Raw genomic sequence first — 15,950 nt, forward strand, 5'->3', positions numbered from 1 at the left:
CAAAGTTACACTGGCAGGATTTGCAACAGTGGACTTAGAGTGAATATTGTGCAACTAGATATGTGTGAATACTGGTTATAATGCTTGGTGAAAAAGCCTGGTTGTGCCTTAAAGCACTGTTTACTTAGTGAACTTCCTATCCCCTGAGTAGCTGTCTCTAAAGGTTTGTGTTGTTAGGGAGTGGCATTTTTTTCTTTTCCTTTTGCATCACACCGTTGACTTAAGACCTGTAATTCACTGCCTTCGTTTACCTTACACTGTCATAGGCAAATCTCATTCTGCCCCAAAGACAGCGTTCTGAGAATGTCTTGCCCAAAATAGGGACAGAAGTCTACATAAGCAGAGTCTATACGTTTCAATTTCAGAGGCAAAGAAATGCCAACAGAATAATCTGAAAGATGAAAAACAGTCGATGGAAGCATTTTCTGTTCCAGACAGAGAACAATATGTTGGCTGTAAGGGGAGATACAAATGCATTTTGTAAGTGGCTGTGCTGTTTGAAATTATGGTATGCATATAAGAACTCAAGCAGCAGAATGCCTTGCTAATAGCATTTGAGACACCATAAATAGTTGAAGCTAATTTTGATCATTGTATTCATACACTGTAAAGAAGACCATCAGTTTCACTGCCGAGCCTGCAATCATCTCATTTTCTAATGCCACTGAACCCAGTCACTATACTTTTTCTCCTGGTGATTTTTTCATTTTGTAGTTATTTTTCCCGTTTTCTACTTTAATTCCCATTGAAAATGCTCCTGTTTGTATGCATTGCACAGTGAGGATTGGAATGCTAGCTGAAGGAGGCAGAGAGAAGTCTGCCGTGTTGAAAATGTGAAAGATTCCTGTTGTTCTAAACTTGGTTTGGCTTAAACTCCCCTGCTGCACAGAAATACGAGTAGTAGTTGAAGGTAAAAATGCCTTGATGTATAAAATATTACTTTGAAGCTAGTCTCAGTTCTGACTTCAGTGTAGAGTATTCCTAATAAAATAGTTGATAAAGGCAAAAAGTGGTATGGCCTGCCCCAGCCACGTAATGTTACGGGACACTATGAAGAAAGGTCGTTTTCCTTATTTTTAAAATGGAAATTTTGAGAAAATGATTTTTTGAAATTGTTTTTTAGTGAAAGAGCACATAGCTGGTATGTGCCTATTACATGATATATTGTTAGGTGTAAGCAGGATGTATTTGTTGTGAATAAGAACTTGTGAATAAAATGAAATATTAATACCTTGATGAGCAGTACAAATACCTTTCTAATACTGTGTTTTTGAAATCTTCATGTAGGAAAAAGAAATTAAAAATAGGACCAATGCTGTTGACTTTTGAGCAAAAATAAGATTTTTAGTGTTTAAAATTGACGGGTAACTACAGTCTTTGTAATACAGTAGACAGGGAAAAGCAGTTTCTTAGGAAAAGATGGAAAAAAATCCGTCTAGTATGCCTGCATTTGTTTATCATAGTGTTCTCTGGGAGATTGCTACAGACACGTGTTGTGAGCTTATGCAGAATACAGAATTGTAATTGCCTGATAGAATAACTCTAGAAATAGAGCAAGATCCTTACAGAGAGCCTTGGAAGGAAGGCATAGCGGTAGCAGTAATAACACAATTTTGTTTTGTTTTTCTCCATATGATGCTTTGGAGACAGGAATGGATAGAAATCCTTCCCACAGAAATGTGTTAGCTGTTCTGTTTGATTGTGAGGAGCAATTTACACTTTCTTCTACCGTCAGTAACTCTGGAGCAGGCTATACACAAGTTCGGTTTTCTGTCAGTTTGCAAAAAGGGGAAAAATGTGGAAGATATATTATCTGTAAATGGAGAACATAGTTAAGGAAAATAGAGAAAACATAAGCCTTATTTAGTTGTTAGCTCTACCAGCTTCTTTGCAAACAACTAATTGTTCCATGGGGGACTATTACTGTGCTGTTTATCTTAAAGCAGATATAAGGTGAACTTCTTACCCAAGTAGTAATTCCACTCGTCTTCTCCTGGGACATGTGTGGAAGGAGTCATTATTTTTATTTTTATCTCTTAACTCTGTTGCAGGTTAGACAGAAGGGAGAGGTCCTTTAGCAATGGAAGAACTTGGGCAGAAGTGACTACTCTAGCAGACCGTGTTTGCCTTTTTTCTTCTGCCGAAAGCCCATCTCCCTGTGTTAGGAAGGTTAAATATTTAAACACGTTAAACAAAAAATGTTTTTAGGGACAGGGGAAAGAAAGCAGGGTATGTACAAGACTAGTTTTAGGAACTGTAAGAATTGCATGGGTTGTAGTTGGAAATAATTTCCCATTTCTCACAGAATGGACACCATCTAAATATTCAAGAATTTATTGGTTTTTAGCTACCAAATTAAATTTGTTGAGGAAAAGTTGGAAGGGAAATACTTTAATGAACTGTTTGGCCCAGTCTCGATTACTGAATAATAGAGGAATGCTTACCTTTTGGAATAGGCAGAAGTTGTTTTTTTTCATGGGCTTACTCAGTCTTTGCTTAGCCTGTTGGCTCTACTTTTTAACAGTTTTTCTGCATTTTGCGGAAATAGAAATACAACGCTTTGTAAAAGATCCACAGTGCCTCAAAGCAACCTTCCTCAGGGCTTAGAGCTGATCTAAGAGCATTTTGGTATATATTTCTGAGAGCAAGATAAAGGACATCTGTGACATCTGTGTCCCATGCTTCCTGAAAGCACCACGATGAGTTTGCATGGTGTGGGGAGATGGGAACTGCCATGGTGCATAATGTTGATCATGGACTAGTAATGGGATGATGAGTGGTGTCCAAAGTCAGCCTGGCTGAGCTGTATGTAGCTACTGTGTCAATGTTCCACTGCGGTTGGAAGAACTTGAAAATAAAGAATATGTCTTAGATGAGATCCGTGTTGAAATACAAAATCCCTGGCTGTGATTCCTGAGTGGTGTTGATTGCAGTGCAGTGTCTAGCTGCTTGCAGGAAGGTGGGTTTCAAGCAGGCTGCAGGCTCACCTGGTGAGGAAGCTCTGTGTGCACTGAATCAGATGTGAATCAAACATTTTCACAACACAGTTTGTGGTAGGTGGCATGCTTTATGACAAAGAATACTCTTACGTGACAAAAACCACCTATGCTATGTTCCTGAAAGTTTAAGAAAGGTGGGGGTAGAAACACTTAAGAAAAAGTAAAGACTTTCTTAATATTAGACTCAATGAGGATTTTGGAATTATTTCTGTAATTCTTATTACTGAAAGCAGAGACTGCAGGGAAACCATTTATAAAATATTTACATCTGACAAGCAAATTATATTAGTTCTTTAATTTCATATTTTATGGAGACCACAGTAATAAAACATTTAATGAATTTAAGATTTTGAAACAGTTATTTGGATTGTTGGGTAGTCATAGTGTGATACTCTTTTTCCATTTGAATAACAGTATCCTTTTTGAAAACATACTGGCAAATAGTTTCCTAGTGGTATGATGAATTTTTGTGGCCATCATTCATTGACATGAGAATTTCAGTGATTTTTTTTTTTTTTTTTTTGAGAGGTTTTTAACCCTCATTTTAGGATGGGGGAGAGAGGATAAGCTTTCCGTCATTGAACCTTAAGACTCAGTGAAATTACTGTCAGAAATATCTTCTTAAAACATTGTTTTTTTTGCGAAGGGAAGGGCAGTCTTGACTTGTAACATCGTCAACATAAATGAGAATTTCTTTATTTTTAGTACAGATAGTATTGTTGTTTTTCTCCAGTTGCCACCTAGGAATGAATTTCACTTTGGGCTGCTTTGGATTGTGCTGCTCCTATTGGCATGCTAACTTCATGGTATAAACTGATAAGTTATAAGTTGATGAGATGACTGACTGGAAAACAATAAATATAAAATATTTAAGTCAGTTTCAAAATCTAGCTCTGCTGCCCTAAGAGATTCTTGCACTTGTTTTTCTCTAGTCTAATTTATGTTCACTTATCTGCTTTTATTCTTAATTGCTAGAGGCTGTCCTCCCACTTGCACAGTTCAGTTTCTGTGGAACTACCAATAAATTCAAATGATGCCCTGCTGAGAATAGGATGGAGGCTGAAGGAGGAGTGGGAGAGAGAAAGTAGAACATACTAATGGCATTTATTAGAACTGCCTGTGCAGACTAATGCAAAATAAACTGTATTTATTGTAAAACATGCTGATAGAATATATAAATTTAACAAAGCTTGTTGTAGTGCTTCATGTCTTAGTCCAAAGATTGTTCCTTCTTTCCTAATCTTGCTTATGTAGCCAAGTTGTCTGAACAACTGATTTTTTTTTCTGAAGTATATTTTGGACATAATTTTGAACTTCTAATGACAATTTGTTTGCTCTTATAGTTCTAGTCTGACTAATCTTCTAATTATACAAAGGAAAATGATACCAATATAGTTAGTCTTGTTTTGAAAGGCTATCTGTTAGTTTGCTGTAAGCATTATCAATATTTTGCTATGTGGTTCATTGGAAGTTACCATTTCTTTTTTTCTTCCACTTTGTGCGTAAGCAAAGGCAATCACTCGTGCCTAGTGACCAAAGCTGGCCTTCTCTGCGGAGTAAGCGCAGCCAACTGAGCAGTGATAGGCATTCCCGCTGCTTTCTGAGATGTGTTTTCTAGGACTGAAACAGATTATTTTGGGGTAGGTGGAAGAGCGTTAGCACATGGCCGATGAAAATGCAGACACGTACTTGTAACTGTGCAGCTCTGTTGAGGGCCTGACCTTGTCAGACTGCAACCTCCGGGCTTGGGATGCCTCCTGGCAACTTTTTTTTGGCACTTTGGAGACAGAAAAATATTTTTTCATTCTTCAGGGAGTTGTACTGTATCAAAGTGCTTCTGTAGGAGAATTTGTACATGGCGGGATGTTTCACCCTAGCAACTGTTAAATTAAATATTGATAAAAGTATGGAAGGGAGTTATGAATAGTGCTAACTAATTAGAAGTACAAATTTAGACCCTAATCATTGTGGTCTGGATAGACATTTGATCCAGTAGGCTCTTCTGATTTTAATATATTTTGTGTAGGAAATGTTGAAGAATCAATGGTCAACTCTTACATTTTGTTGTTGTCCAAAAAAAAATTAAAAAAAAAATTGCAGGTTTAAGCAAAATCCATCTAACCAATAAATGGTGTTAGATGAGAAGTCTTCCTTTCTAATAAAACCCTGCAGTTTTTAAAACGTAGCATCTGCAAATATTCTCTAAGTCACTCTAATTGCTGTAAGTTTATGCTTCACTTTGCAGACTGCCCTGAAATGCATTTCTGTTGTATTTTAAGGTCTTTATCTAAACCTTCCAACAAATAAAGCTGTTTCATTGCACTGCAGTACTGGCAGCGGCATTGAAAACTTCTTTTTCAGAGGAGACTCTTAAACCTATAATACAAAAATACTGTGTGTTTCTAATTCTAATGCCCTTAAAAATGATGTAAAATTGTCCTGACCAGAAGCATATGGTTGTAGGTTCTGACGTAGTCTGTGCGCTATCATGACTATAGGAAACAGTCTGCAACGCAGAGGATATTTAATTTAAAAAATTGGGATAAGGGTCGTGAATTGTATGCTAGAAATAGAAAATAAGATTAGAGGTTATGTTTCAGGCATGGAGCCGTCTCTGGGGGGGGAGCAGAACAAGGTTACTTCAAGGTTTGGAGCCTGCTTGGGGGGTGGGGAGAAGGCAGGAAATCCAGCAGGGCTAAAAAGGGTGCCTGGGGGAGTTGTTGTAATAGATTACGTAAAACTTGCCACGTATCTCCTGGGTGCTTGGTGCTGTGCATGGTGACTTTCTCCTTACCATTGCTTGCTCCTGCTCCATCAGGCACGGGCAGCTCGTGGTGCCACTGGGGTGGCTCTGCCTGGGCCGTCTGCACGCCCTCTGCACAAACAGCCCCAGTGGCGAAGAGGTTGCTTTTTCTAAATGTAATACTTGGGAAATGTGTTTGAAAGGGGTCTGGCTGGAGCGCTAATAGATGCACCAGCTCATATTGAAACACTGCTTGAATGTGTTTGGCATCTTTGCCATGTGTTATGGCTGGCAGAGCGTTGCTGTGTCGCAATTTCTGCAGCAGAAAGCCCTTTGCCAACGTAAGCTACTGGGGAGGAGCGTTAGTTGGCTAAACTCATCTAAATTTGTAAGCCTAGTTTCATGTTTGACCATTATTTTTAAATATAGTTGGTGCAGCAGTAGATAGGTGAATTTTTCAATGTTTCTTTCCAGTCTTCATTTATGAACAAGAATCAGCTCTGTTAGTGAATATTGAAATCCAGCGGTAGATGTGCTTTGTTAGTGAAGTTAGGATCTTCCACTGCTGTGTGAGGGGGGGTTTGCTGCACCAGTGGTACTAGGAGCTTCAGAGGGAACAGGACATGTCAGTTTTCAGAAGGATCTAATAAAGTTGAAGTGTTCAGGTTTGCTTATGGATGTTTCTCTGGTTCCTAGTCAATAGATCACATTCATTTGTTTTATGGGTTAAAACATTACACATATTTTTCTTCCAAGATGTATTACACCAGCATAAATCTCCCATTGTACCCTCTGCTGGGAGAGATTTCTTGCACAACTCAGTGCAGAAATTTTGGCACATAGTAACCCGGTGACAAATTATGCAGATGGATGGGAGCTTAGCTGTTTGTGTAAAACTGTCAGTACTTCTACTTTCAGGACATGCTAAGCTGGTCTGACAGTGCTTTATATGTTGTAAATTAGGTCAGATAATTATTTAACAATTGATAACTTAATTTGGAGGGTTGTTTGGGGAGTAACTTTAACCCAAGAACAATGGATTTTTTTTTTTTTTAAAGAGAAAATGGCATTGCATCAAATCACAGCACAATTTATCTGAATGTCAGTGTGTCTGTTTTATGCCTTTCCCTGCCATAGCCTTGATGTAGTAGCTTAAAGCTGGAAGCAGGCAGAGCTGCGTGTGCTGCTGAGACGTGCCGGTGGAATTCCATGTATGCGTTTGTTAGCAAATTGCTGTTGTGTTAAGTTATTTATATTCTTTAGTAGCATCTACACTAAGTTTAGAAAGTGAGATTTATTTTCCAAATGTGTAAATTTATTTCTGTTGATAGAAATAAATAAACCTCATTGCTGAGTGTAAACTGTTTTAAAGAAGCAGAACAGTAGTTTGCTAAAATATTAACTTTTGTTTTGTTTTTAATACAAAGAAAGTAGATGTAATCAAGGTGGTCTTCCTGGGAACGTAAATGCAAAACCCAAACATCTAAGTGCCTAAGAAACCAGAAATTTCTCACAGCTTTATCAGTATAAGGAGGGGATGGAGACGTAAGACTACACTAACAGTCCTCAGCCTTCAGTCCGCAGCTTTTTGATTTTTAATTTGACCTGTGGCCTGTTTTGACATTTACCTTGTGTGGATAAAAGGCAACAAATTATTCCATGAACTGAAATGGAAAGCAGGATTACTGAAGCAGCTAATAGATGGCACTAGATGCTGCAGTCTGAAAAGATTTAAGCTGTTGCCATTGTAATAAACATGGGGTGGTACCTGCTGGAACCACAGGCTTGCTTAAGAAGGGCAGGAGGAGAATCCTTTTGTCTCTGGTGCTTAACTTCTGTTTGAACCAGTGTTAATAAGACTTGCAGAAGATTGAGCAATTCAGGGAACGTTTTTTTTAAGTTGTCTGCTGTAAAGCAGGCAGAACTAGCTAAGTGCTAAGCCAAAATGTAGCTGTATTTTTCCCCGTTTGGTTTCTATTAGAGATTTAGAAACTGGAGGGTGCTCCTGCAGTTCATCTTGTAACTAATTGTGTTTTGACCCCAACTATGCAGGATGAGTTAGTGCTATTTTAAGTCTCATCTATTTTTAATTAAGACTTATAAATTCTGGTCTTAATGAGAAGGAGAAAGCTGTGCTGAAGACATTTAAGCAATTTTTTTTTTGAAGAAAGGTTATGAAGTATGCATGCTGCCGTTTTGAGTTTTCTAATCTTTATGATCTCAAATTACTTGTCACCACTGTTCCTTCATCAGCTGCAGAAATTACTTCTACATAATTTAATGTATAAAAATGTAAATTTCTTAGAAACAAATCATTCTGACAGCTTCCAAAAGTCTCTGTTACAAAGATCTAGTTCAAGAATGATTTTAGAATTGAAGTTGAAACTATTAAGCTACTACGTGATTTACAGTATTATTATTTGATGCATTTGGAGTATTATGTACACACTGATATTTGGTTTTGTTTTAGGAGAGAGGCTGCAATGCACACTGGATTGCTCTGGTTTATTCATATCCTGTGACAGTGAATCAGATATTGCTGTCTATATACAGACTGAATTGCCAGCCAACTTCGGGCCCAAATATGGTAAACATAATTATGTTCATTTGCTATAAAAATACATTCTCCTTAGTTTAACATTTTCATGATTACAGTTTTCTGATAATTCCATAATTTTCAACATGAGAGGGATCTGAAAGGCCTAATCATCGTGTCCCTCTCTTCAGTATAGACTACAGTTTGTTTTCCTGGGCAAAACTCCAGCTGTTCACTGATGAATCTGCTGCTACTCAAATACAGTAAGCTTATAAAGCATTTGGAAAGTCAGAGCACAGGAGCTGTAGTACAGAGACATGAATCTCTGTTAGCTACATGGCAAAAATGCTCATGGTTGCAGCTGTCATGAGACAGTAAGTGTATGCGCTGATGTCAGTGTTTCTGATATGATGTACTCCTGTTTTCTATTTCTGGAGATGCAATTCATATTTCAGAATGCTTAATGACTTTCAAGTAGGAAATTTTAATGAATGAGTTGGGTGAGGAGGAAAGCAAACATTAAAATAGATAAAGCCTCTAATGTGTGCTGAAGAGAACAAATATAAGTAAATGTTGGATTAGTCTTAAGTATCAGTCACAAGGAAATAGTATGGTAATATACGTATTAATATGAAAAAGAGAAGTTTGCATGTGGAAACAGTTGCTCATAGTAGCCATTGCATTAGTTAAGTGGATGAGGATCAGTATATTTAATGAAAACACATTTGCAGTTGTTTTTTTTTTTTTTTGATGTAGTCTAGCATCAAGAGAATGTTGTAGCTACATTCTGTAGCAAGCATTGAGAATTTAGAAGCAGCATAATAATTTGGGAAAGGAAAGATGGTTGGTGTTGAGTTACTCCAAATGTTTTGAAAGGTTTCATCATGCTCGCTACAAACAGGCACAGAAAAAAAAATCAGAAATCTTAAAGGCTTTACAGGATTTTCTGTACATAATCTGTCTCATACTTCCAGTACTCACAAATGTGTTGCTTGTGGAAGAGCTTTAAAATGGAGCTTTATTTTTTTTATAGACAATTTATAATTTTCATTGCCTGGAAACATTGCTTTTGTCTAGCATTACTAAAATCATACTGTGTTCTGAGTTTGGGTTTTCTGTTTAAAGGAGCATAGCATCAAAAACTCAGTTAAAACAGCCTTGAATTTTGGTTTAGGAATATTTATTTCAGTGAAAAAAATCAAATGTGTATGCTGCTGAGTGTGAGTGCTGTGGCATTTATGATGTATAGTATCTGTTTTGGCTGGAAGCCTTGTCTAAAAATTAACAGAAGTATTTTCTGATTGTGAAATCAGCTGTTTCAGAGCAGTTTATGTAGGATGTCATTGTGATATGATGCTTTTGATAATCGCTAGGTTGTAGCAAGTAAAAAATACAAAAACGGCCACATTGATTCAGACTTCAGAATTGATCTAATTCAGCCTTGTTTAACCCCCATGGTGGTTATAAATGGATACTTAGGGAAAGGCAAGAAAAGGGTAAACTTGTGGCCTATACCCATTTAAAACTGTCTTCAGTGATTTGCTGCATCCAGGGTTCCTTGAGCCTGTAGTTGTCTGTTACTAAGCCAGAGGAAAGAAGGAAGGATCCAGAAACCAGAACAGCATTTTAAATTTGAAGTGTGGGTAAAATGTGAATTTGTAGGGTTATAACTGTTTTCCAGCTTTCCCAGCGCACACACACACACCTTTGCTAATAACTTGTAAGACTTAATCTTTTGACTCTTATATTCTGCATCAGGCTGACATTTTAGCAAAAGCAGTTTTAACACTGAGATCAGGCTAGAGTCTGTCACTTTCTGTGTGAGGCTAGGAATGTTTTTCCCACGTACAAGTTGATAAATTTATCCATAGTCAATCTCATCTCTTATTTTAGTCCCTCGCTCCGGTAAAGTTCTGCCATTCTTTGTGTATATATTTAGTAGCGTATGTAGTATGTCATGCTTTAACACTGTAGTATTTGACTTGGGCTCTTACTTCCACTCGTCTTTTCAAGTCTTGTTTAAGATATAACTTGTTGGGGGCACTGAAAACTTCCCGAGAGGAATCTGATTTTGAAAGAAGAGCCGTGGATGGTAGTGTTTATAGAGTGCCTTTCCATTATTTCTGTAAGCGCTTTGCCAAAGGGTGGGAGTCATTGCTATTCTTATGGGTGCATAATCTTTTTATGAAGTATTTGGAACCATGATCAAATTGTTTTAAAACAGCAGAAATAAAGCTCTACACTGAGCCCTCTTCAATTGCTTGATCTTCGCTGACTCAGCAGTAGCTAAACTTTTCAAAGCAATTTGCAAAAAAAAAGTAATTGTTAGAGATTTCAGAGATTTAGGCAAGGAAAAAATTTAGTTGAAGTTTTTAGCATACATTTAACAACATGTACTAAAAGCTTCTCTTCGCATTTGATGATACTGAAAAATACATCTGGCATTTGTTTATACAGGAAAACTGTAATTCATAATTTAACAAGGTACTTGAGTATGTGAGAGATACCGCTGACTTTACTGCAACTAATCATATGCTGTAGTCCATTGCTGAATTGAGCCCAAAGATTAAACTGCTTCCAGGTTTGAAATGTCTATGATGAGACTGCAGGATTGTGCATGTTTCTGCTGTTCTTCGTCGTGTTCCCTCTTCTAAGTAAAAGCTGGCCTTCTGCAGAAGCATGGGAAACCTTGATTTTGTACTTACCTGAGAACTAAAAACCAATTATATTCCATTTTCCTAATACTTGTTTGTACTGTCACATTTTGACTAAGAAATACATAAATGGCTTCTGGTGTAGTTCAGAAAGGCTTTAAGTGCGTCTACGGGAGTGCGACATGCTGGGTGGGTTTAGGAGGAAAGACCTTTGCAGAGGGCAGGGGCAAGTTATCTGAAATGGCCATAACTGGGCCAGGACGCAAAGGCCTTGCCAACTCGTAGTGCTGTTCACATGTTGTTTAACTGAATGAAATTTTCTGAAGTTCAGCCCTTTCTTCCTGCCTTCCCTTCAGCGGGAGGGGAAGTCTGTGGCTGAAATATGTCATGTATAGGAATAGACATTAACTTATTCTCAGAGTTGTCTAGAAATTGTCTACTTCCCTTCTCTTCCTTGAAACTACAGCATTCGGTACTTCACTCCGGTTTGAAGAAGAGCGTATTTATTCAGATGACGGGTTGCCAGTGGCTTGCTTTCAGAGAGAGCAGGCTTCTCTTCGCAAGCACTCCTGTAGGTAGTAGCAAGAACTTTGTAGACAACACATTCTGAGAGGCAGAGCTCTGATTTTTTTTTTCATGGTCCCATGAATCTTTTTGTTTGTTTTTGTCTTAACGTGTTATACAGCTCAGCAAGAGCACAAATACTTGTGGCAGATGTGCACCCTTTTGGGAGAAGAGAGAAATGGATTTTGAGTCTCTGGTGGTGGCAATCACGTTGGACGTGAATTTCTCATGCTTTGTGCAAATGCTTTGTTAATGTCCATTCTTGATATGGTAGCTTATCTTCTTTTCCTTCTCTTCTGTATGAACAGTTGTCTTTAAAAAGAGAACTGGTCCTGTTTTCAAAACAGATAAGGTAAGCGCCTATTGCCAAGGGAGGATTGAAACAGTGATCCTGATCTGACAGAGGCATCTATTTTTGACATTCAGGGAGGCACCAAAGTCTGAAAGAAGGTTTGGTTTAACACATTCCTTTCACCAGATTTTCCTTTTGCTGTCATATTTTACCGCTGAGATTGGAGTTAGTGCCATTCTGTGGTAGGTGTTTTACTTCAAACAAAATGTAAGAAGCTGCCTGACACAGTCTAGGCTCTGCCCTGGAAAAATCCAGTCAGGATACTGATAACTCTGAATTTGGTTTAGAGATATCACCTTGCACATATATTTCAAAGGAAGTGTAGCTATATGCCTCAGGACTATGGATCCTTTTCTGGAGGATTGTTGGAAGTGAGGTGGTGTGGTGCTGAGCAGTCAACACTCTCAGTCCTTAACTAGCTCTGAAAACTTGTTTTTCTTCAGCTTTCTCTCGTTCTTTTTGTTTCCGAGTGATTTTTATGACAAAGTCTTTGGTGATTTGTTTCTTTGGTGCAGGGGATGGGGCTGTATCTGTCTTTGCTTGTCATTCAGGATGTGTAGCATACTTGTGCTTCTAGAGGATTTTCCAGTACAAGGGCAAAACCTACAAGTTGGCACTAATAAGCTAATAGACTTGTTTTAAGGAGGGTCATCTTGAAAAGGAAAGAAGACCTAGACAAGACGTAATAAATCAGTTGAGACCTGCCTATAAATATTAGGTGGATACTTGATGGATGAAATTTGTCTTTGATGAACTAATAAAGTGAAGTTGATGGAGCCTCCCAGTTAAATCTAACAAATCTCCATGCTTCTGTTTGTAATAGCTTCACAACTAAATTAGGAAATTAGTTACTGTATTAAAAAATTGGTCTGTTTAGATTTATATGAAACTAAGCAGAATGCTCAGTTACAGTCTGGTTAAACTGAGGCAAACTACTTAATCCCTGTGGAGTGTGTGCTGTGAGTTACCATCCCCAACTGGTGTGGGGGGAGAGTGGGTCAGAGCATCTGGTGAGCTGGTTTTAGGAAAGGTAGACCCTACAAGGAGGATGTTTCCGACAGGAGCTTTATGGGTTCACTAAGGATTGGCATGCCTACTTCTTGTTATTTTTGTGTTTTTTTTTTTTTTTTTTTTTTTTTTTTTTTTTTTTTTTTTTTTTTTTCCCCTCCAACTGTTCTGGGCAAGCAGCCAAGAAGGAATCCCAACAAGCAATTTGAGCTAACAGAACTAAGATGATATTGGTTTAATAGTCTATCGATGTCTGTCTTCCCCTTTCTCCTCAAACAGGAGACTTAAAAATTCAAGAGGTGCCACAGCAGTCCACCCCATTAAAAAAAGCTGTCAGCCTTGAAAAGAGGGGTTGGTTTTCCTTTTTGGCTTTGTAGCCTAAATACTGAGCTACCAGTGCGAGCATCCTCTCCCTGCTGGGGGGCCATGGGCTTCTCTGGTGCCTGTGGCCTGGCAGCTGCCTGGAGCAAGGCCCTTAGAAACTGTGAGCCCCATTTTCCCCGATGGTGAAGATGATGCTTGTCAACCCTTGTAAAAGCATTTGCATGCTTTCAGTATTTATGATGTGTTGGTAAGAAATTACAGGTGCAGAATAAGTGAGTTGATGTCAGACAGATTAATGGGTATTTTCCACCAGTCGGCATTATTTGGAGATTGCTATTCTTGTTTAATTTTTGGAACGTAGTTCTAGCTCTTAAATTATCCTGAAAAGTTTAAAAAAAACCAATCCAGAACAAAAACAACCCACAAAGAACACTCTTATGAATTTCTTCCAGAAGTATAAGCTATGCTATTAATCAAGTGCTGGCTAGTCCTGATAAAGCTGGTATCTTCTGTCTTCCCAAAACACACTGTGCTGTGTTTCCTCAACATCCTCGAAAGATGATTTTTGAGGGGTATTTCTGTGACTGGTTTGTGCCAATATAAAATCATGCCCCTTTCTTTTGTTGGTTTTTGGAGATCCTGCAATAATGCAGCATATTGAAGCAGCTTGCTGGCCCCACTGAAAATGGTCCTTGTGTCTGAACCTCAGGAACTGGGCTGAGGTGGGGATGGGGATGTGCTTACCTGCAGATGGTCTCCAATTTTCACCCTTGGTGAATAGGAGCAGCTATGGGCTTTGCAGATCAGAAATAAAGGCAGTGTGAGAAGATAATATGAAGAGGAGCTTGCCGTTTCTGTTAAACTTCCCTGTGTGTGGACACGGTGGCATGCAGAAGTGTCCAGCAGGTCAGTCTGTCCCACTGCTGCTGGAGGCTGAAGGGATTCAGTAGCTTTGTAGGAATAATCAGCATGTGTTAGCTCTGATCAGAACTGCATCTAAACCAGATTAGCTTCTTTCTTACTAAAAGTGTGAAAGTTGTTATTGCTTGATTTAAAAAAAAAAAAAAAAAGCCTCAAAGAAAAAAACAAAAAAACAATAACAACAAAACCACCAAAACCACATTTCCTCAGCTGAGAAAGTGAAATAGTTGTTTGAAATCTTGAGCAACTGTAAATGACCTTATGAAAAATGCTGCATTCCTACCAGGGAGGTTAGATTAAAATGTATATAATATGAAAAGTATTTTTGTCACCCTTCATATATAACTACTAGTATATGAGAAGTAGCTTCTTGTTGTGGTAACTTGTTACTATGTTTATCAGGTTCCACAAGCTAATTCTATGGTTTTTGTATCACAGATTTGTTATTGCTATGTTTATGTAAGATTTCTACAAAAAACATATAATTTAGAATTTTCTGGCAATATGTAGACTTTTGTTTTTAACTTATGTTTTCAATTGCATGACAATCCCTGTAATGTAGCTTAATTCTATGCTGTTTCTTTTTATGGATGGATCAAATGTTATACAGTTGTTGAGAAACTTCTGCATATTCTCGTTGTCATTGATATGGCAACTTTAAATAGATGTAGCATATTAATTGAGAGTGAAGTTGAAGGCAGAATTGAATTTCTCAGTTTATGAAATTTGTTAATGAATTCTGTTATTACTTGTTTTTCTCTGGCTTGTGGATTTCAATTTCTAGTGCTTTTAGGTGGATCTGTTTTGTAGATGCTAAACATGCTCTGTTGCTGTGAACGTAATCTGTCTTTAGTTTGGAATAGTTTAAAATGAATCAACTCCCAGTTAAAATGGGTAAGCCTTCTATACCAATATATACTTCTAACAGTATATGAACAACTTTTTGACCTTGATTACATAAAGGAAGGCATACAACTTTCTGAGTTGTGGTATGCTAACTCTTTGAGACTTCTGTACTTGATTTCTGAGTATCTGTTTTCTGCAAAATAAAACACAAACTTCGCAGTTGCATTTTGGACCGATAACATGCTACTCTTCTATTGCCAGAATGAAATCTTTTGAATTCTTTTTCTGATACAGCATGATCTGGATTGACGCAAAGTTCAAATTGTTAAAACGTGGAGTCTCCACTCTTAGTCCATGAGCCAAGAGCAGCGGTGGAGCCGCAGCACTGGGGAGGGAGGGGGGAGCGTGGGAACGGTCGTCTCTTCACTTTTTCAGGAAAAGATACAAAAGGAAGAGTGTTTACTTTATACATAGCATGTTGGAGTCTCATTATAGAATGTGTAATACTTGTAGTGTTACCCACATGCCTAGTGTCTGGACAAGACCTGTCACTGTTCTCTCTTTAAAGAAACGTGTATCTTCTTAGATGCTAGGGACATAAGCTGTCTGCTGTAAGCTTCTGTGTTGGTTTTATTACAAGTGATTTTTGAAGCCTATGAGATGTTGAAGAGTTGAATATGTTCTTACAGATTTGTCTGTGAAAGTGTCTGTTAGTAAAACGGTGATCAATCGTCTTTGTTCATGGCTGTAGGAAATGTGAAAACACCACCTTTTCTATTCATTTCACTTATGTTTTTAGGGTGTAGCAGGATTTTGTATGAGTTAAATATTGGACTGTTACCAATTCAGTACCTTAGTTTGATCCTGAAAGGCTCAATATGAAGAACCAAAGCATAGTGCATCTCTAATGCCTAATTCAGGGCTGTGTAGCTCAAACTCCTCCTTAATTAGTTTTTCCTACTTTTGGCATTAACACTTCAATGTTTCATGATCATTTCTTAAT

General features: G+C 37.9%; 1 protein-coding gene across 3 annotated transcripts in view; it reads left to right on the forward strand.

Moving 5' to 3' along the window:
- Positions 1-15,950, forward strand: part of GARRE1 (granule associated Rac and RHOG effector 1) — a 54,764-nt gene that overhangs the window by 9,384 nt on the left and 29,430 nt on the right. For 2 of the 3 annotated variants that reach the window (XM_084533799.1, XM_084533800.1), the window contains exon 2: positions 8,213-8,329. The exons of the other annotated variant lie outside the window; for it this stretch is intronic. The gene's annotated coding sequence lies outside the window, so the exon portion shown is untranslated. The remainder of the gene's footprint in view (positions 1-8,212; positions 8,330-15,950) is intronic. 3 annotated transcript variants of the gene reach the window in all.

The sequence above is a fragment of the Aythya ferina genome (genome assembly GCF_964211825.1).
Source record: "Aythya ferina genome assembly, chromosome: 12".
NCBI classification, from domain to species: Eukaryota; Metazoa; Chordata; class Aves; order Anseriformes; family Anatidae; genus Aythya; species Aythya ferina.